This window comes from Nicotiana attenuata, chromosome 11 (assembly GCF_001879085.1).
Source record: "Nicotiana attenuata strain UT chromosome 11, NIATTr2, whole genome shotgun sequence".
NCBI lineage: Eukaryota > Viridiplantae > Streptophyta > Magnoliopsida > Solanales > Solanaceae > Nicotiana > Nicotiana attenuata.
This window is the reverse complement of record NC_031999.1, coordinates 34593412-34614542: the sequence shown is the minus strand read 5'-3', so window position 1 is coordinate 34614542 and position 21131 is coordinate 34593412.

Genomic DNA, 21131 nt, shown 5'->3' with positions numbered 1-21131 from the left:
CTGTTTGAGCCAGGAGAGGCTCGGTTGTTGGGTACGGATTTGGTTAGGAGGCCTTGGACAAGGTCAGCATCATTCAGGATAGGCTTCGTACAGGTCAGTCCAGGCAGAAGAGCTACGCAGATCGTAAGGTTCGAGATGTAGCTTTCATGGTTGGTGAGGGGGTATTGCTCCGAGTGTCGCCTATGAAGGGCGTAATGAGATTTGGGAAAAAGGGCAAGCTTAGCCCTAGGTTCATTGGTCCGTTTGAGATTCTTGATCGAGTGGGAGAGGTGGCTTATAGACTGGCATTGCCGCCTAGCTTATCAGCCGTGCATCCAGTTTTTCGTGTATCCATGCTTCGGAGGTATCACGACGATCCAGCCCACGTGTTAGATTTCAGCACTGTCCAGTTGGACAAGGACTTATCTTATGAGGAGGAGCCGGTAGCTATTCTAGACCGGTATGTTCGTCAGTTGAGATCCAAGAGTTTCCCTTCTGTTCGTGTTCAGTGGAGAGGTCAGTCTCCTGAGGCATCGACCTGGGAGTCCGAGTCCGATATGCGGAGCCGTTATTCCCATCTATTCCCCGACTCAGGTACCTCTTTCTTTTGTCCGTTCGAGGACGAACGATTATTTTAGAGGTGGAGAATGTGACGACCCAAAGGGGTCATCACCTGTTTTCTTACTCATTCCGTGCTTCCGAGGCCTTGAAAACCTCATTTGTAGTTGCCTCAATTTGCGTGCACAGTCCGAGCGCGTATCTGGAAAGCTTAAATATGAAATTCTGAGATAAATGCTAAAATTTGTTATTAAAATGAGCAAATTTGACTCCGGTCAATATTTTGGGTAAACGGACCCGGACCCGTGATTTGACGGTCCCGGAGGGTTCGCAGGAAAATAAGGGACTTGGGCGTATGCCCGGAATCGAATTCCGAGGTCCCAAGCCCGAGTAATGAATTTTTGAGTAAAATTGATTTTTTTAAATTTATGAAGAAAATTAAAATGAAAATTGGTTAGAACGTGTTGGTATCGGGCCCGTATTCTGGTTCCGGCGCCCGGTACAGGTCTTATATGTGGTTTAAGATGTTTCTGTGAAGTTTGGTTGAAATCGGACGTCGTTTGACGTGTTTCGGACTTAAAACTCTAAATTTGAAAGCTTATGAAGTTTGAAGAAAAACTAGTGATTTTGAGGTTTGATTCATTGTTTTTGATGTTATTTTGGCGATTTGATCGCACGGTTGAGTTTGTAGGATGTTGTTGAGTTAGTGTATATGGTTGGTTAGGAGCCCCGAGGGCTCGGGAGAGTTTCGGAGGTGTTTCGGAGTGGTTTCGGACTTAGGAGGATTGCAGGTTGTTAGCTTCAGCAGTTTCGCGAAGCCTTTCACGCGTACGTGAAGCTTCAGACCTTTCCTTCATCGCGTTCGCATCATTTGCCTCGCATTCGCATAGAGTCATCTGGCCCTGGGGGACTCAGCATAATTTTCCTTTTCGCGTTCGCACCAAGACCTTCGCATTCGCGTAGCCTTGTAAATCCCTTCATCACGTTCGCATCAGTACCCACACGTTCGCGTAGACCAAATCCTGGATTCCCTCATCCTTTCCTCTTCGCGTTCGCACTCTTCCCATCGCGAACGCGATGGTCTGCCAAGTTTACCCTTCGCGAACGCGACCTTCTTCACGCGAACGCGAAGGGCAATTTTGCCCAGTTATTTAAAATGTCCAACACAGAACAATGACGGGAATTTTTCATCAAACACACGAACTCCTTCTTCTCTAAGGTTCTAGGGCGACTTTTAGAGCATTTCTTCATCAAAGCTTCTTGTGTTAGTAAATCTTAACTCGTTTTCTTCATTTTCCATCAATATTTGTTGAATTCCTAAACCTAAAACATGTATTAGGGTAGAAATTGGGGGAAATGGGTAGAGTTAGGGCTTTTTACTTTTTCTTGATTTAGACCTCGTTTTGGGGTCGAATTTGAGAACAAATTATATATTCGGGCTCGTGGGTGAATGGGGGATTTGATTTTGGTCCGAACCTCGTGTTTTGACCAAGCGGGCCCGGGGGCAATTTTGGGATTTTGGAAAGAAAGCTTGGAAATCTATAATTAGACATTGGGTTTGATTTGTTTAGCACATATTGATATTATGAAGTCATTATCGTATAGATTTGATTGAGTTGGAGCCGAATTCAAGAGGGAAAGCGGTTGTTGTGGATTGATTTGGCCGTGGAAGTTGAGGTAAGTGTTTGGTCTAACCTTAGCTTGAGGGAATAGGAGTTGAGTCTTATTTGCTACTTGCTAATTGTCGAGTACGATGTATAGGCATGGTGACGAGTATCTATACATTGGTGTCTAGCATGACCGTGAGTCCTTATATTGCGAATATCCTGGTTTTTTTTTGTTACAGCTTCCATACTTAATTGATGATTTCTATATGTTGTAAAGAGTACGCGAAAGGAAATTGTGATCTTTGAACTTCGTGGAGCGTTAGCTCGAGTTGAAATACAAATTGTGAAGGTATATGAGATATTTAAATCCTTGGAGCGTTGGCTCAAATGATGATGTGAACTATGAGATGGAAGTGAAAGAGAGAGAAAGAGTTATTGGTTTATTCCCTTGCCGGGACGTTTTGTGTTTTGTTGAGTTTCTCCCTTGTCGGGACATGGAAATTTATTGATATTGTTCCCTTGCCGGGATTTAATTGTTAAATTGCATTCCCTTGCCGGGATTTCTATCTTTATTTGTTTACTTTCTTGCCCCTTATTTGTGATTGTTGTTTGGGAGAGGAAGAGTGATAAAACACGAAGGGTGATGCCGTGCATGGTATGATATTTGTGGATCGGGTTGCGCGCCGCAACAACGCTAAATGATATGGATCGGGTTGCACGCCGCAATAATGATATTTGTGGATCGGGTTGCACGCCGCAACAATGCTAAATGATATGGATCGGGTTGCACGCCGTAACAGTGTTGTTATATATTGGGATCGGGTTGCGCGCCGCAACAATTATTGATACAAGTGTGTTTATTTTGGATATTAGTTTCTTTGTTCGCTGTAAATTCTAAGCTGCCCTTAGACTGTTACTCTGGATTTACTGCTAATACTGGTATACCCCCCGCAGCATGTTCCCCCCTCCCATCTTTACTTGTTTATTCCTGTTTTACTTTCCGCTGTATATTATATAATTGCACAGGTTTAATTGGTAGTCCGGTCCTAGCCTCGTCACTACTTCGTCGGGGTTAGGCTAGGTACTTGCCAGCACATGGGTTCGGTTGTGTTGATACTACACTCTGTGCTATTTTGCACAGATCCTGGTTTTGGACAGCAGCAGCAGTAGCGTGGGAGCAGGCCTTCATTGCAGCGAGACATCGAGGCAGCCCTGCAGGCGTCCGCAGGCCCGACGTCTCCTCTATCCTTTATTTTAGTCTGTTATCTCATTGTATTCGAGGCAAACAGTTTATGTTCTCTTTCAGACGATTGTATTTAGTATTCTTAGTAGTTCGTGGGTGTTGTGACACCAGTCTTGGGTAGAGGCTTTTGTTGAATCTTCCGCATTTCTATTCAGTTTTCTATAATATTAAGACTTCTGTTTATTATTTAATTTCGTTGCTTTTGTATTACTGCCGATAATTGTTAAATGGGATTATGCTATTAATGAAAAAGTAATTAAATTTGGCTTGCCTAGCTCTCATTAGTAGGCGCCATCACAACTCCCGAGGGTGGGGAATCCGGGTCGTGACATAATAGTTATTTGACTTTGCCTAAGTACCATAAAAAATATCACTACTAAAAAATTACGTTTTCCCGACCACACAGTCAGAAAGTAGTCATAAATTTTGATTTTCTGATGACTTTCCGACCAAATTAAGAAAGAGTAGTCTATCGAAGAATGGTTTCTGACTACTGTGGTCGGAAGTTTGCCGACTAGTGACTTTCTGTGATACTTGGACAAAATTGAGCGACTTTTTATTTTTTCAAATATATATTGACTATTGATTCTCTTTACTTGCTTGATTTCTTGAAAAAATTTTTCACAAATCAAGAAATAGATTCTGAAGGTCGAAGTTTGCCTCAAGGAAAAGATCATTTCTTCGATCTGTCATTCAAATTATACTTTATTGCACAAAAATTACTAAATAGTAATTTTTTCTGTAACGAAAAATTTACCTAACTTTATTTGATGAATCATGTATCAGAAAAGTCACTAAATAATTTTTTTAACTTTAAAGTCATTCGGCTTGCCTAAATACCTTAGAAAATGTTTCATTTGTTTCTTCTTAGTGACTATCTGTGATACTTGGACAAAATTGAACCTCTTTTATCCTTTTGTTTTGGGGGGATATTGACTATTGATTCTCTTTAGTTGCTTCATTTTCTGACAAATTAATTTCCAGATCAAGAAATAGATTCTGAACGTCAAAGCTTGGCTCAAGACATCATAATGCTTGAGAATCAAATCCCAAGTATAGTTCTCATTCAAATCCAAATGGCTCTCAGTCAACCTTGCTCAAAGCTATTTACAGATCTATTCTTCAATTTTTGCAAAGCACACTCTCCTCTCCAACTTTCGGAGAAAAAGAAATTTCGCAGTTTCAAGTTTTGCAAGGCTCACTCTCCTCATTTGCTGGCTTATATGCATCAATTGATTGTTAATAATGGCGAGATTATTGAAGAGGAGGAAGAAGAAGACGATGATTCAAAAGATTATTTTGATGTCTATAATAGGTCTTTTGAAGATCATATTGTTGTGAAAGTAGTGAGAAATATTGCTGGTATTGTTCCAGGAAGTGACATCATTGAGAAACCACTTAGTTTGATGTCCCAATTGCCATGGGACCAAACTGTACTAGTAATAAAGGAAGACGAAAACAAACCACAAATTGAAGAGATTGAAATGCCATCAGTCACAGAAGTTGAAGAAATTGCTAAGGTAATGTTCAAATGTGTGACTATCTTCCCAAGAATTTAAACGGTTCCCCCATTTGTTTTAGTGGGCGTTTGCACATAAGATGTGAAATTCCGGAAAAAAGTGAAATTGTTTTCAAGTAAAAATGGTATAAAATAGAGTTGTGTTTGGACATGATTAAAATTTGGAGATGTTTTTGAATTTTTATGAGTTATTTAAAGTAAAACTTTTGAAGAACAGTATTTTGGACTTTTCTCAAATTTTCAAAAAAATTTCGAAATTCAACTTCAAGTGAATTTGAAATTTTCATGGCCAAGCACTATTTCCGAAAAATTTAATTTTTCTTATGGCCAAATGGGCCCTTAATATATGTTGTGTAGTTTGATAGACTATCGAGTTTAAGAATTTTCTTTTTATAGAACTTGTGGTCTTAAATATGCCAAGAGATTTTTATAGCTATAAAAACATCCCACTAAGAATAAAATAAATAGTTTAAAGCTAAATTGTAACATCAGTTTTTTTTTCTGAATAAATTAATAACGTATTCTACATTAAATCAAATAGAGGGGACAATCAAAGAAACCATATTTATACTTGTAATTACTTAATTATACACGTGGAGCTAATTCCTTTGATTAGCCAAACACATATAATTTCTTTTCCTATTTTTGGGTGGCGGCCGTGGTTTTGAATCCAGGACTTTACCTGATTACATACTATGTTGATTACTATGCGATCATCTCGGTTAAAAGTTTAAATTGTTAGAGATAGCACTATTTTTACTTAGAGTACTTAATAATTATATTATGTCTGGACAAGTAAAATTCAAGCTCACAGAAGGAGGCATAAGGGATATAAAATTTGTTGAAGAAGGAGGCGAACACACATTTTATCTTCCTCAAATCACACTAAACTCCGATTCTGAAGTAATATTAAGAAACTTGGTAGCATATGAAGCAGCTACTGCTAATCCAGAATCAGCCCTCGAGCTAGCTGAATATGTTGATTTCATGTGTGGAATTGTTGATACTCCAAAAGATGTTAATATTCTCAAAAAAGCTAATATATTTAAAGCTGAAAGTTCATCTCTAAATGATGAGGAAATTGCAGATTTATTCAATGGGATAACTAAAACAAGTGGGAATTGCAGATTTATTTGCTGATTTGTTTGCAAGTGTTCTCCCAAGTTTATGGCTGCAGCAACCGGTGGTTTCATACTTCTTCTTGATTATCTCACCTTTGTTTGTTGTTTAATTTCTCCTGTTTTATTTTTATTATTTTGGTTTGTTGTTTCTACTGATCAGAAAAAGATATGGTTGTATTTTTCTATTTCCTATATTTAGTTTCATAGCTGGCTTGTATAATACTCTTTAAAAAAAAATTATTCGTTAAAATTTTTGATCTTTTCTTCTTTTTATTTAGTTGCAAAAAAGTGACTGTATGTTGGAATAGGACCTAATAGGCACATTTTAGGGAAATGAATGGTTCCTCTCCATCAGGTAAACTCAACTAAAGTGCAGTAAATTAGAGTGTAATAAGCGACTAAAACACGAGGACGAGCAACGTTTAAGTGTGGGGTGTTGATGATAGGCTATAATTACGTATTTTAGTCGCTTATTACACTCTAATTTACTGCACTTTAGTTGAGTTTGCGCTTTAATCGCTAGTGTCTTGCACTAACTGTGTGTTTTATGCCTTGTAGGAGTAATTCCGAGCTATATAGATGTTATGGAATGAATTCAAGTGATTTGGAGCTTTGAAATCTGAGTAAAATCCCAAGGATACAAGCCGGGATCGCGTTTGGGGGTCAACGGATGATAGAGCGAACGAAAAATCAAGCAGGCATATTGTGCACTGTCTAGTAAAATAGATATAACTTTTTGCTCAGAACTCCCTTTTGGCTCCACAATATATGGTTGGAAAGCTAACTCAAAGGCTACAACTTTCATGTTTTACGTTTTTCCAAATTCGGAATGGAACAGGGCGAAAAATGCGCAATAGCGTGGTCGCGCTAGTTTTAGCGCGCCCAGAAACAGAACACTTGTCAACTAGCGCGCCCAGATGCGCGTCCAGGTGCGCGACCGCGCTAGTTAAGCCCGAGAAAAGTGTCCTTTTTCACATTGGAGAAGGTATAATTGTTTGGGCCCAACCCTACTTGGTATATATACATAGGAGAACGTTTTTTGAGGGCAATTTTGGACGAAGGAAGAGCACAGAGCCGCCGTGGAGGCCGGGTTTCATCTTTTCTTCCACCAACTTAGTCTTTTTATGTTTCTTTGTATGATTTATTATTTTGTTACCATGTCTATGTGGAGCTAAACTTCACGTTCTAGGGTTGTGGTTCTTTCATGACTATTGTTATTCGAATATTGATTTTGATTGCTTAGCTTATCATATTGGTTTATTTATTCAATCCTGCACTTAATTATTTGATTGCTTGATCACCAATTGAATACTATCTACGAATCTTGAATTGAACTCGAAAGTGGGAATTCTAGATTGCATATAGGATTGAGTAGAGCAAGTTCTTGAACCTGGGAATCGGGGAACGGATTCACAATTAGGATAGACATATACCTAATTGCCTTGCTTGGTTGAAATACAGGAATTATAAATGCGTTCTTGTTGATTCTAACTCCATAGACATATAGGCGTTAGGTTAGCTTGAATAGGCGAGTAAGAACTCGACAGATTCTTATGAGCAATATTAACCCTGTCAACCAATAAACTAGATAAATTAGTTAGTCAATTCAATTGAAGAATACAATAGGAATGTTAGATAGCCCACAACCCTAGATCGTTTTCATTACATTGATATCATAAAAATCTGCTCTTTCTCTGTTCAAAGTTCATTATTTGTTTTTATTTATTTTAATTAGTTTAGAATCAAATACTTCTAGGTTTAATTCTTGTCTAGATAATTAGGATAGTCTAATTTAGTTAATAGTTAATCACAAGTCCGCGTGGGTTCGACATTCGACTTTTAGTCACTTTATTACTTGACGACCGCGTATACTTGCGTGTGCGTTTGGCCGGATCAAATAGAACTGAAGCATCTCTATGGAAAACTGAAACAGTACCTATGATAATAGCGTCAGATGACTCAGCCTCAGGCCTGGTTGGGAAAGCATAAGTTCGGGGCTAGGCCCCACCACTCTGAACTACATCTCTAGGATGGGCCCTAGCTGGCTGGCCTCTACCTCTAGCAGCCTGACCTCTACCTCTAATGGCCTGACCTCCACCTCTAGCTGCCTGACCCTGACTTCTAGCTGGCCGAGCAGGCGGTGAAAAACCTAGTGTCGGGACCATGGCACGAGAACCTTGATGTTGTGTGCTGCTAGATGCCCGAGGGCAAAATTTAGCAATGTGCCTTGGATCACCACAAGTATAACAGGAGCTCAACGCTGTGACTGTTGACCCTGAAACTAATCTTGTCCACCTGAGTAACCACCCTGAAAACTCTGGAGTGGAGGTGCACTAATAGGAGCTGGTGGTTGATAACTATGGATTTTAGCCTATATTATGCTCTCTTTTGCTTAGGTTTTGGATAAAAATGTGTAAAAGTATTCTCGAAAACTGACTTAATGTGCTTGTCTGCAGGTTTAGGTCAAATTGAGGCAAGAAAGCCAAAATCAACTCATGAAGGAGTTAAAAATGCACAAGTTCAAAGCTGAGATAAAAGCGCTGACCGCGAAGGAAAAGAGCGGCCGCGGAGGATCCACCGCTGAAGCGGCCACAATAACGCAGTCCGCATAATTGAGGTTCAGAGAAGGTGTTTTGGGTGCAACAGAGACCGCTAGGCGCGATAAAAAAGTGCGGCCGCAGAATACCTGACGCCGCCACGGTGGTAATTCCACTGAGAGCGGCGATCAAGGTTTAGAGACCCTGAAAAGTGAGCCTAACTGAGGAGAACTGTCCGCGTACAAATTGCGCGGCCGTGGTTGAGGCCAACGCTGAGGCCATATAATTTACGCTGTCCACAAAATCAAGTTCAAAACCAAACAAAAAAGTGAAGAAACGCGGTCCGCGCCTGCTTTGCGCGGCCGCGGAAGTTCTTACACTGAGGCGCTTATTATTTTGCTGACAACGGAACCTCCGTAGGGGTATTTTTGTCCAGAAGTTTCAGCTGTGTATAACTAGTTCTTTTTCACAATTTTTTTTGGTAACTAACTTCTTTTTATTAATCACCAAATAGTAATTACATAACAAAGCAAAGCTAACACAGCTTGCTATCTTTTGTTTACTTCTTATACTAATTTTCCTAGAAACATAAACTATACACATAATGTTTATTCCTAGGTGTGACTCTAGCACTAACTATATATGCTATATCTTTTGAAATTTGCTCCACATTTCTGCTCCTCTTCTCGAATACTCTTGTGTTTCTTTCAAGCCATATATGGTATACAACTTCTGCATACATTATTCTGAATATCATCGCATTTGCAGACTTCCCTTTTGCTTCATTTATGGACCATTGAAGGAACTGCTGCCAGTTGCCATTTCCCAACTTCTGTCTTCCAATCTATCTGCACATTCTGTTCCACACTTGGCTTGCATATTCACAATGCCAGAATAGGTGACCTCTTGTTTCTTTTTCTTTTTTGCACATCACACAATCTGGTTCTACATTAATCTTCCAGCTAACTAACCTGTCACAGGTCATTAGCCTTTCCTGGATCATCAACCACATAATGAATTTTGCTTTTGGCCTTGCTGCATTTTGAAACACCAATGACTTCCATTCTATTCTTCTGTAGTCTCCAGTAGGTGCAGGTATATTTGTCTGATCATGCTCTTCTTCCGACTCTGTGAGAACTGCACCTCTTCAAGTATACTATATGACTCAATCACTTTCCTTACCATCCAGCATGCTTGTTGAGGAATTTTCATTGTCTTCACTTGCTGATTCTTGACATAATAAGCATGTATCCATCTGATCCATAGCTTGTCCTGCTTGTGAGCTAAATCCCAGCATGTTTTCGCAATAGCTGCCTTGTTCCACAACTTCAAATTGATTATGTTGAGTCCACCTCCTGCCCTTGGTAAACATACTTTATCCCATGCTATCAAAGCCCTTTTTGTAATCTCATTTGTCCCCCACACATATGATCTGCATATCCCCTCTACCACTTTAATCACCTTAGCTGGTAGGATAAATAGTGTGCCCAGAATGCTTGTACCCCAAATAGAACACTCTGAACTAGCTGCACTCTGCCTGCATAAGAAAGAGTTTTAGCTGTCCAAGAAGTAATTCTTTTAGTCATTTTTTCAATCAGTGGTTGCCATTGCATTAAACTCAGCTTCTTTGTAGATAAAGGAACTCCTAGATATTTGAATGGGAGTTCTCCACTTGTAAGGCCTAAGCACTGCAATATTTGGTGCCTAGTTGTCTCTTGTACACCTCCAAAATATGCTTCACTCTTGCTTAGATTAGCTTGCAATCCAGATGCTTTAGTGAGTTGTTTGAACTTCTGTTGCATTGCTTGTACAGATTTCAAATCACCTCTAGCAAAAAGTAAAGGATCATCTGCAAAACTTAAGTGAGTAATCCCAAGCTTTGCACACCTAGGGTGAAATCTGAATTATTTCTCCTCTTTCAAACTAGCTAGGTTCCTGCTTAGATATTCCATAGCAATAGCAAACAGAAAAGGTGACATGAGATCACCTTGCCTTAGCCCTTTTGCAGCATTGAAAGGTCTTGTAGGTTCACCATTAACTACAATAGAGTAGTTAATTGTCTGCACACATTCCATGACCCACTCTATGAATAATTGTGGAAATCCTAGCTCCTCCATTACCTGTTTCATAAAGCTCCACTCCATAGAATCATAGGCTTTCTGAAGGTCTATCTTGATCATAACTCTAGGAGACAGATTCTTCCTGGTATATGCCTTCACTAGTTCATGTGCCAATATGATGTTGTCTGCAATTTTCCTTCCTGGTATGAATCCTGCTTGTGCTTCATTTATTACTGTACCAATCACTTTCTGCATCCTAGCTGCCAATATCTTTGAAATCAGCTTATAAAGAATAGTGCAACATGCAATTGGCCTGAATTCTCTTACAGTTTGAGGCTTAGAAACCTTGGGCACTAGTGTTATAGTTGTACAGTTTATTGCTCTATACAACTTCCCACACTTAAAAAACTCCATAATAGCTTCCATGACTTCATCTTTAACAATATGCCAAGCTTTCTTGAAGAAGAAAGCATTGTAACCATCTACTCGTGGTGCTTTTTCATCACCAATAGAGCATAGGCCATCATATATCTCTTATGTAGTCACTTCTCTACACAGATCTATTCTTTGTTGCTTGCTGAGTTTGGCTCATTTGTTCATAATCTCCTTATCTATTCCAGGTAGCATATAAGCTGCACTCCCCATCAAGGACATAAAAATCCACAATCTCCTGTTGAATACTCTCTGCATCAATTAATCTGCTCCAATTTATAGCTTGTAATTCAGTGATTTATTTTCTCTGGCACCTTTCTGTCATCACAACATGGAAATATTTGGTGTTGGAGTCTCCCACTTGTATCCACTTTGCCCTGGATTTCTGTCTTAAAGCCCCTTCTTCTATCATACTCCATTTCTCCAAATTCATTATCAGTTCTTTCTCTTTTAGTAACATTTCTGCATTGCTGTCAGAATTTATATCTTGCTGAACTTTCTCAAGTTCAATTCTGCTCAATTCTATCTTCCTTTTAATAAATTTGAATTCCTCTACATTGAGTTTTTTCAATACTACTCTCAATGCCTTCAGCTTCAACCACACATTCTTCATTTGTTGATTATGTAATTTGAGGATCCATATCTGTTGCACTTCCTGTAAAAACCTCTCATGTCCAGCCCACACATTAAAGAATTTAAATGGTACTCTCCTGCTTCTCTGAGCTTCATTAAAAGACAAACTTATAGGTGCATGATCTGATATGAAGGGTTGTTCATACACAGTAACTATATGACCCCATTGTATCATCCATTCATAGTTTCCAAATACCCTATCAATCCTACTCCATATTCTATCTCCATCTTCCTGTTTATTAGACCAAGTATAGTATTCCCCTTCCCAATTTAATTCATTCAGCTGAAGCTCTTGGATGCAGTCACTAAAGTCTTGTGTTTCAGCCTTAGTTACTGGATTTCCATGTTTCCTATCCTATAACTGTAATACAGCATTGAAATCACCTCCAATTATCCAGGGGGTGTTTACCATCTGTTTTATCTCCTTCAAATTCTCCCATAGCTTTTTCACATTCTTAGGTCATCTTTTGTTTGGAGGAGCTCGTGAACAGCCGTATTTTACTACTTAGAGTAATTTTAGAGCATCTTTAGTTATTAATCTTAGATTTTATTCTTGTAATTAACTTTTATGGCTTATATTTCATCTCCATCTTTGATTTATACCTTGCTTATGAGTAGCTAAACCCATTAGCTAGGGTTGTGACCCAAGACTAGTGTGAGTATTTAATGGGTCTTCAATTTTATGGCTTAATTGTTTATGGGTTAATGATATTTAGCTTGATTCATGCTTTAATTGTTGAATTGGTGGTTGCAAACACTAATTCGTGACTTTATGACTTAGACTCTTCTTGAGAAAGAGAGACTAAGTCTAGGAAATTCAGGCTAACAAGGAATTTGGGTGCATTCAAGAGATTGATAGCTCCAATTAAAGGGTTAAACCTAGAGATAATAATACCCGACTTGAGCCAATTTTGCTTGCATTATTTGAACACCCAATTGGGCTTGATAAAGCCAATTATGGCAAAGTCACTCAAACTACCGAGAGGTATAAAGTGAGTAATTATGTGCAAAGGTTATATCATGATCCCAAATATAACAAGTATGTCCTAAATTCTAGACCCTATTAGATACTCACCTAGGTGTAAGTCACTTCCCTAGTGCTTTTTATCAATTAAGAAAAACCCTACAAAAATATTGTACTTAGATTACTTTCAGCAATCAGTAGCATTAAAAGTAGAATAGAAACAAATCCAAACATGGTTAGAAGTGCAATTAAGAGCAAGACGCATAGCTAGATTAGATCAAAATCCAACTCCCAATCAATATTAGCTCCTTCTGGATATTGATCCCGACCTTTTGAGTAAAAGCTGCATCGACCACTCTTTGCCATTTTATAGTGGTATCGGGTTGGAGCCGATCACTTTTTGGCGCCGTTGCCGGGGAGCTAAACGGTTTTGACTATCCATCTGACTAGTTGTGTGTCTTGTTTTTCTTTCCTTCTATTTTACTAACTTGTGTGAGTTAATTGATTCAAGTACAACATGGAAAATAATGGTCCTATTGGAAATGTTCTCCCAGGGGAGGAGGTAGATGATAATGCTAAAGATGAGGTGCCTCTAGTACCTCAAGCTCAAAGAAGAGGCCGCCAGGCCAATGACAACATTCCAGACCCTCCCCCAGTTCCTCCACGAGTAGCTCCTCGGGTGCTTCCAAATGAGGAGCTCCTCGGGTGCTTCCAAATGCATATAAACATCTAAAGGGCTTTGTGGATACCTACTGGGGAAGCATACAGACAAATGTGTTGAAGGATGCATTGAGATTGAGATTGTTCCCTTTTTCACTTAGAGGGAAAGCTTTGGACTAGCTCGGAAGACTTCCCAACCATTCCAACACGACGTGGGATGAGTTGTTAGACAAGTTTATAGCCAAGTTTTTCTCGCTGGGCATATGGCGACAATAGCAGAGTTGACCACAACGATGAACCAGTTGGTCAAAGCTCAATTGCAGCAATTTCAAGCGCCAAGACAAGTGAACACCATGGAAAGGGTAAATATGTTGGTCAATAAGAGGGGACAAAGAGGTCAACCAAGTCAAGGAAATCCGAATCAATATGAGCAAGGTAGTAGTGGTTTCAACCAAGATGATGGGTATGATGATCAAAGTTAAGAAGTTCAGTATGTGAACAACTACCAAGGACAACGGGGTATTGCTCCAAATCAACAACAGTGGAGATCCCAAGGAAATTGGGGGAATCAAAACCAACAAGGAAATTGGAGCAATGGTAACAACAACAACCAAAACAATTGGGGGAACAACAATCAGAATTAGGGCAATTAGGGCAACTGGGGAGGAAAGAACAACCAAGGGGGTTGGAATAATGGTAATCAAGGGAACTGGGGGACGGGCTTTCAAAGTCCTCTGATGTATCAACAACCAAACGACCCGCCTCCATTTCTGTCTCAAGGTCCTAGCTCGTCAAACAATGAGATGGGAAGGATTGAGATGATGTTTGAGCAAATGATGAAGAAGAACGCCGACTCTACTGCCCAGTTGGCATCTCATAATACTTCTATCCGAAACTTGGAGGTTCAATATGGATAGATTTTGCAATCTTTGAATACTCGCCCTAAGGAGGCGCTACCTAGTGATACGGTAGTAAACCCGAAGGGCAGGAACAATACCGGGCATGCAATGGCAGTGATAACAAGGAGCGGGAGAGGTGGTAAAGTAAATACCTCCAAGCAAAAGGAAGTTGTGAGTGATGAGGTTGAAGTGCAAAATGATGATGTTCCAATAGTTGATGAGCAAGTGAGTGAAGAGAATTTAAATGCTGAAGTGAGAATTGATATTCATGACAATGAGGTGGAGACTCAAAATGATGTGAACCCATCTAGGGAACACGTGATGGACATACCGGAAACGGAAGTGCCCAAGGCTAAGGCTCCTTTTCCAAGGCCTCCTCCAACTTACCCTCAAGGACTTGCAAAGCAAAAGAATGAAAACCAATTCAAGAAGTTTATTGAGATGAAGAAAAGCTTGTCGATTAATGTGCCCTTTTTGGAAGCTATTGAGCAGATGCCGGGATATGCCAATTTTATGAAAGACTTGGTGACTAAAAAGAGATCTATGGATTGTGAGACCATCAAAATGACTCATCAAGTGAGTGCAATTGGTCACTCGATGGCTCCAAAGCTTGAAGATCCCAGAGCATTCACCATTCCATGTACCATCGGGAGTGCGGATTTTGCAAAGGCCTTGTGTGATTTGGGAGCAAGTATAAATTTGATGCCTTACCCTTTATTCAAAACTTTGGTATTGGTCAACCTAGAGCTACTTCAATGAGATTTCAAATGGAGGATCGAACAATGAAGAGGCCGTTTGGTATTATTGATGATGTTCTTGTCCGGGTTAACAAGTTTATTTTGCCTGCGGATTTTGTGATTCTCAACTGCGAAGTCCACTATGAGGTGCCTATAATATTGGAAGGCCTTTCCTAGCAACAGGGAAGGCATTGGTTGAAGTGGAAGTAGGGGAGCTCACCTTCTGGGTGGGTGATGAAAAAGTTGTATTCCACGTTTGCAAATTGATGAGGCAACCATATAGTACTGAAGTTTGCTCTTTTGTGGATCTTGTGACGGAGGTGATAGTTGATGACACTAGTGCCATGATCAATGTGGAGGATCCTTTGGAAGCTATATTATTGAACCATGATGTGGCTGAAGAAGAAGGCTGGGTAGAGTATGTAAATTCTTTGCACGGAATGGGTTCTTACTCCTATGAGCCCCGTAAACTTTCCTTGGATCTTGAGAACAGAAAGACTCCACCAACAAAGCTCTCAATCGAGGAGCCTCCCATATTGGAGTTGAAGCCTTTGCCATCACACCTCAGGTATGAATTCTTGGGCCCTAGTTCAACTTTACATGTTATTCTTTCTTCTTGCTTAACTAACGTGCAGGTAGATGCCACCCTGGAGGTGCCCTAAAGAAGGAAGAAGGCAATTGGATGGACTCTAGCTGATATTCGAGGAATAAGCCCCACCTTTTACATGCACAAGTTATACTTGAGGATGATGCCAAACCCTCCATAGAACATCAAAGGAGGTTGAACGAGGCTATGGAAAAGATCGTCAAGAAGGAAGTGATCAAATGGCTAAATGCAGGGGTTGTGTACCCCATCTCGGATAGTTCTTGGACTTCACCAGTACAATGTGTGCCGAAGAAGGGTAGTATGATTGTGGTCACAAATGAGCAAAATGAGTTGATCCCCACTAGGACTGTCACCGCATGGATGGTATGCATGGACTACCGGAAGCTGAATAAAGTGACCCGCAAAGATCATTTTCCATTGCCCTTTCTTGACCAAATGTTGGATAGACTTGCCGGGCGTGCCTACTTCTGCTTTTTGGATGGGTACTCAGGTTACAACCAGATTTTGATTGCACCGGAGGACCAAGAGAAAACCACCTTCACATGCCCGTATGGGACCTTCGCATTTTCACGAATGCCATTTGGTTTGTGTAATGCATCGGCTACCTTCCAGCAGTGTATGATGGCTATCTTTACGGACATGGTGGAGGATTTCTTGGAAGTGTTCATGGATGATTTTAGTGTTATGGGTGACTCCTTTGAAGAATCTTGACAAGGTGTTGGCTCGATGTGAAGAGACAAATCTAGTGCTTAACTGGGAAAAATGCCACTTTATGGTCAAGGAGGGCATTATCCTCGGCCACAAGATCTCAAAGAACGGCATTGAGGTGGACAAGGAGAAGATTGAAGTGATTTCAAAACTTCCTCCTCCTACTTCCGTCAAGGGAGTTAGGAGCTTTCTTGGGCATGCGGGTTTCTACCGAAGGTTCCAAAGATAGTGAATCCCTTGTGCAAATTGTTGGAAAAGGATGCTAGGTTTGTGTTTAATGAAGAATGCATGAAAGCTTTTGAACTTCTCAAGTACAAGCTGAAAATCACTCCCATTATTACCGCACCCAATTGGAGCTTACCCTTTGAGCTTATGTGCGACGCAAGTGATGTTGCGGTAGGAGCGGTCTTGTGGCAAAGGGTGAACAAGATGTTTCACTCGGTGTATTATGCAAGAAAAGCTACAAATGATGCCCAGGTTAATTACACGGTGACGGAAAAAGAGTTGCTAGACATAGTGTTTGTCATGGAAAAGTTTAGGCCTTATCTCATGGGTGCCAAAGTGATTATTCATACTGATCACGCGGCACTCCGTTACTTGATGACAAAGAAGGATTCTAAGGCTCGGTTGATGAGATGGGTTCTATTGCTTCAAGAGTTTGACCTTGAAATTATTGATCGAAAAGGGTGTGCAAACCAAGTGGCGGACCACTTATCCCTCTTGGAGGAGGAGGGGAGGCCCCATGATGTTCTCAAAATTAATGATTCATTCTCGGATGAACAACTCCTCTTCGTATCTTTGAATCGTATGTCTTGGTTCACCGATGTTGCTAATTTTCTTGTGACCGGCATTGTCCCGTGTGAGCTCTCTTCTAACTAAAGGAAAAAGCTTAAATGGGATAGCTTTGATTACTACTGGGACGGGCCTTACCTGTTCAAGATTTGTAATGATGGTGTGATCCGGAGATGTGTTCCGGAAGAGGAGCAAATGAGTATTCTTGATGTTTGCCATTCCTCACACTATGGTGGTCATCATGGTGCGGCAAGAACTGCTTCAAAGGTGCTCAGCTTTGGTTTTTATTGGCCTACATTGTATAAAGATACGAGTGAGCTTGTGAAGAGATGTGATGAGTGTCAGAGAGGTGGTGGAATTTCCAAGAAGGATGAAATGCCTCTCACCACTATTCTTGAGGTTGACATATTTGACGTGTAGGGCATTGACATCATGGGACCTTTTGTGAGTTCATGTGGTAACACGTACATTATGGTTGTTGTTAATTATGTTTCCAAGTAGGTTGAAGCTGTAGCTTATAGCCTACAGGGTCCGGACAACCCCAAGTCCAAGGGCAAAGCCACCACTTTTACTGGCCAGTCTGAAGAGCCAGCGGTGGTGGCCACTGGTTCTGAGCCTTCCACTGCCATGCCACTTCCTTCCTCCGGTCCATCTTCCTTTATTCCAACTTAGTGCCTTCTTCATCAGCATACCCTCTCACTGCACCGAGGGTTAATCAGACTCTTTCCAGCATCAACAACTGGATGCAGGCAGCTACATCTAAGCTGTTTGTCATATCCAGCACAGTGGCAGCTCAGCCAGTTCAAGCTTAGCCTCAGGTGCTCGCTTTAGTGGAGGAATCTCTAAAGGTGCTTTTGGACAACCAGAAGAAGCTCCTGGATAACCAGAAGCTTATCATGGATGCTTTGGAGGCATAAGGAAAAGCAATCAAGGACTTGGGCAAACAAACGAAGAAGCTGAAGAAGACTCGGGCCTCAAAGGAGTTAGTAAAGCTGCTGAGCAAAGAAGTTGAAAAGATTAGATTAGCTGGAGACATTCCATTGGACTTACTCTTGGATGATCCAGTCCCAGCAGCTCAGGCAGCACAGGCACCAGAGCAGGAAGGTAACAGAAAGCCCATGAGGAGAGGGGTGATCCCCCAGACTGGGGATTTCGAGATTGAGCTGGAGGACCCCGAGGGAGGTGACACAGGCCAGCCACAGGACCCAACCGATGACCCCATGCAGACAGAGGCATCATAGGGAGTTCTTCTTTACTCTCTAGTCTTCCCCTATTCTATTTTTTATGATAGCATTGAGGACAATGCTACTTTTTATTTGGGGGGTGGCCTATTTTGATGATGATTTGGATATTTGGTTTGTAATAACCTTGATACTATTTTCCGTTATTCTCATATAAAGTTACTTTTCCATGTATATACTCATTCCCCTTTTATGTATATTCGTCTCAATCCCCTATTGTACATATTCAGTTTACTTTCCGTATTTTACTTTATAACTTCTTTTGCAATTTTCCGTAATAGCATAACTTATTATTTCATTTAGTAGTTTCTTTTTCAGTTTGTATCTTCTTACTTTTACAAGTTTTCGTGATCAATAAGTCTTTGGTTTTTTTAATGCCACTGTTCTTTCCAAAGGTGGAATTTGTGTGAACCGGGTGGCTCTTCCCGATGATGGATGGCGTGACAACCTTCTTAAGGGTTTGAGTCCATTTTTCTTTATGTTTTTGTGTAAATAGTAGTAGTGAATAAAAGTGACTCAGGCAAATCTTCACTTGGGCCTAGCACATTTACCTTTGACCTTATGGTTAGAAACAAATTGATTTGCAAACAATAGTGCTAGTTGTGACCTTTAGACTCTTAAACAATCATCAAGTGGCTTCTTGGAGCCATTTGTGTTGCTCAATCTTAGCTAGGGTTGTTGTGGGCCCTCGACTCTATCTCTTTAGAGCTCCAACAACTTGTGAGGTGAGGTATTAATTTGCAAGTCCAAGTCTCGCGCCAATAAGTCTAGAACATGCCCTGAATGTTTGTCTAGGCGAAATTCTAAGTGTAGCTCGACTTGAGAAATGATTATAGGCTCTCCTTGATCCAAATTGAAACTTGAAAGCATCCATAGCCCACCAAATATGATATCCCTAGTCAACCCCGTTGAGCCGAAGCCCTTGTTCTTTCAATAACCATGATACAAGCCTTTATCCGTTCTAAAATGAACCTCTCTTGGCACCCGATCTTTCCTTAGCACAATTGGCAAAAGCATATGTTTGGGGGGAGAGACGAGGAATGCCAAAGAGATAAAAGGTACAAAATGAAGAAAAGGGAAGGCAAAAGAAAAAGAAAGAAAAGCCAAAAAGCCAAAAAGAAAGTGAATAATATAGAAAAAAAATGAAGGGATTCAATAAAAAGCAATGATGAAAGGCTTGGAATGATTAGAAAGGAGAAAAAGGATTGACATGAACAAGAAAGAGTGGCAGTGTGTCTCTCTAGTCCCCTAAGGAAGAAGAAAATGACTCAAAGAGTCAAGAAAGTGTGAGCTGAAATGAGAAAATGAAGTGCTTAAGGAAAGATGAAACCTTCATAGACCGATATATGCTACCTTGAACTAAAAGCCTTCATTACATTCCCACAAAAGCCCTATATGATTTCAAGTTGAGTGAGCTTACATTAGTGGTGATTCACATAAGGGGCAAGCTTATGGTACTTAGAGCCGGACTTGTGACCTTCCTTTGAGAGAGATGAGCTTTCTTTTCCACAGTCATTGTTCTGAGTGCTACAATCTAAAGTGAGGTTTGCTTATGGAGAGTAGAGGAGTAAGAGTTTGGGTTCTAGAATGACCTATGTAGTAGAAAGAGTTTCCTTGATGAGTTAAGTCAACTCTTGATGCTTTTGTGCCGCACTAGGGCTATCTTACTAAATAGGTTGTGTGTTTTTAATAATACATTCGAGTTGAAGGTAATTGTTAGTCCCAATTGATGCTTGATGAAGTCACCGTAGGACAGCTGAAATTTTCCTTTCTTTTGTCTTGAGGAGGTGGGAATTACTTTGTTTGCTTGAGGACAAGCAAAAGCTTAAGTTTAGGGGAGTTGATAACTATGGCTTTTAGCCTATCTTATGCTCTCTTTTGCTTAGGTTTTGGATAAAAAATGTGTAAAAGTATTCCCAAAAACTGACTTAATGTGCTTGTCTGCGGCGTTTGGTCAAAATGAGGCAAGAAAGCCAAAATCAACTCATGAAGAAGATAAAATTGGACAAGTTCAAAGCTGAGATAAAAGCGCTGACCGCGAAGGAAAAGAGCGGCCGCGGAAGATCCACCGCTGAAGCGGCCACAATTACGTGGTCCTCAGAATTGAGGTTCGAGAAGGTGTTTTGGTTGCAACAGAGACCGCTGGGCGCGATGAAAAAGTGCGGCCACGGAATACCTGGCGCGGCAATCAAGGTTCAGAGACCCTGAAAAGTGCGCCTAACTGAGGAGCGTTGTCCGCGTCCAAATTGCGCGGCCGCGGTTGAGGCCAATGCTGAGGTGGTATCTTTTACGCTGTCCGTGAAATCAAGATCAAAACCAAGCACAAAAGTGAAAAAACGCGGTCCACGCCTGTTTTGCGCGGCCGTGGAAGTCCTTACGCTGAGGCGCTTATTATTTTGCTGACAGCGGAACCTCCGTAGTGGTATTTTTGTCCAGAAGTTTCAGCTGTGTATAAATAGTTCTTTTTCACATTTTTAGGTCATCTTTTGTTTGGAGGAGCTCGTGAACAGCGGTATTTTACTACTTAGAGTAATTTTAGAGCAGCTTTAGTTATTAATCATAGATTTTATTCTTGTAATTAACTTTATGGCTTATATTTCATCTCCATCTTTGATTTATACCTTGCTTATGAGTAGCTAAACCCATTAGCTAGGGTTGTGACCCAACACTAGTGTGGGTATTTAATGGATCATCAATTTAGGGCTTAATTGTTTATGGGTTGATGATATTTAGCTTGATTCATGCTTTAATTGTTGAATTGGTGGTTGCAAACACTGATTCATGCCTTTATGACTTAGACTCTTCTTGAGAAAGAGAGACTAAGTCTAGGAAAT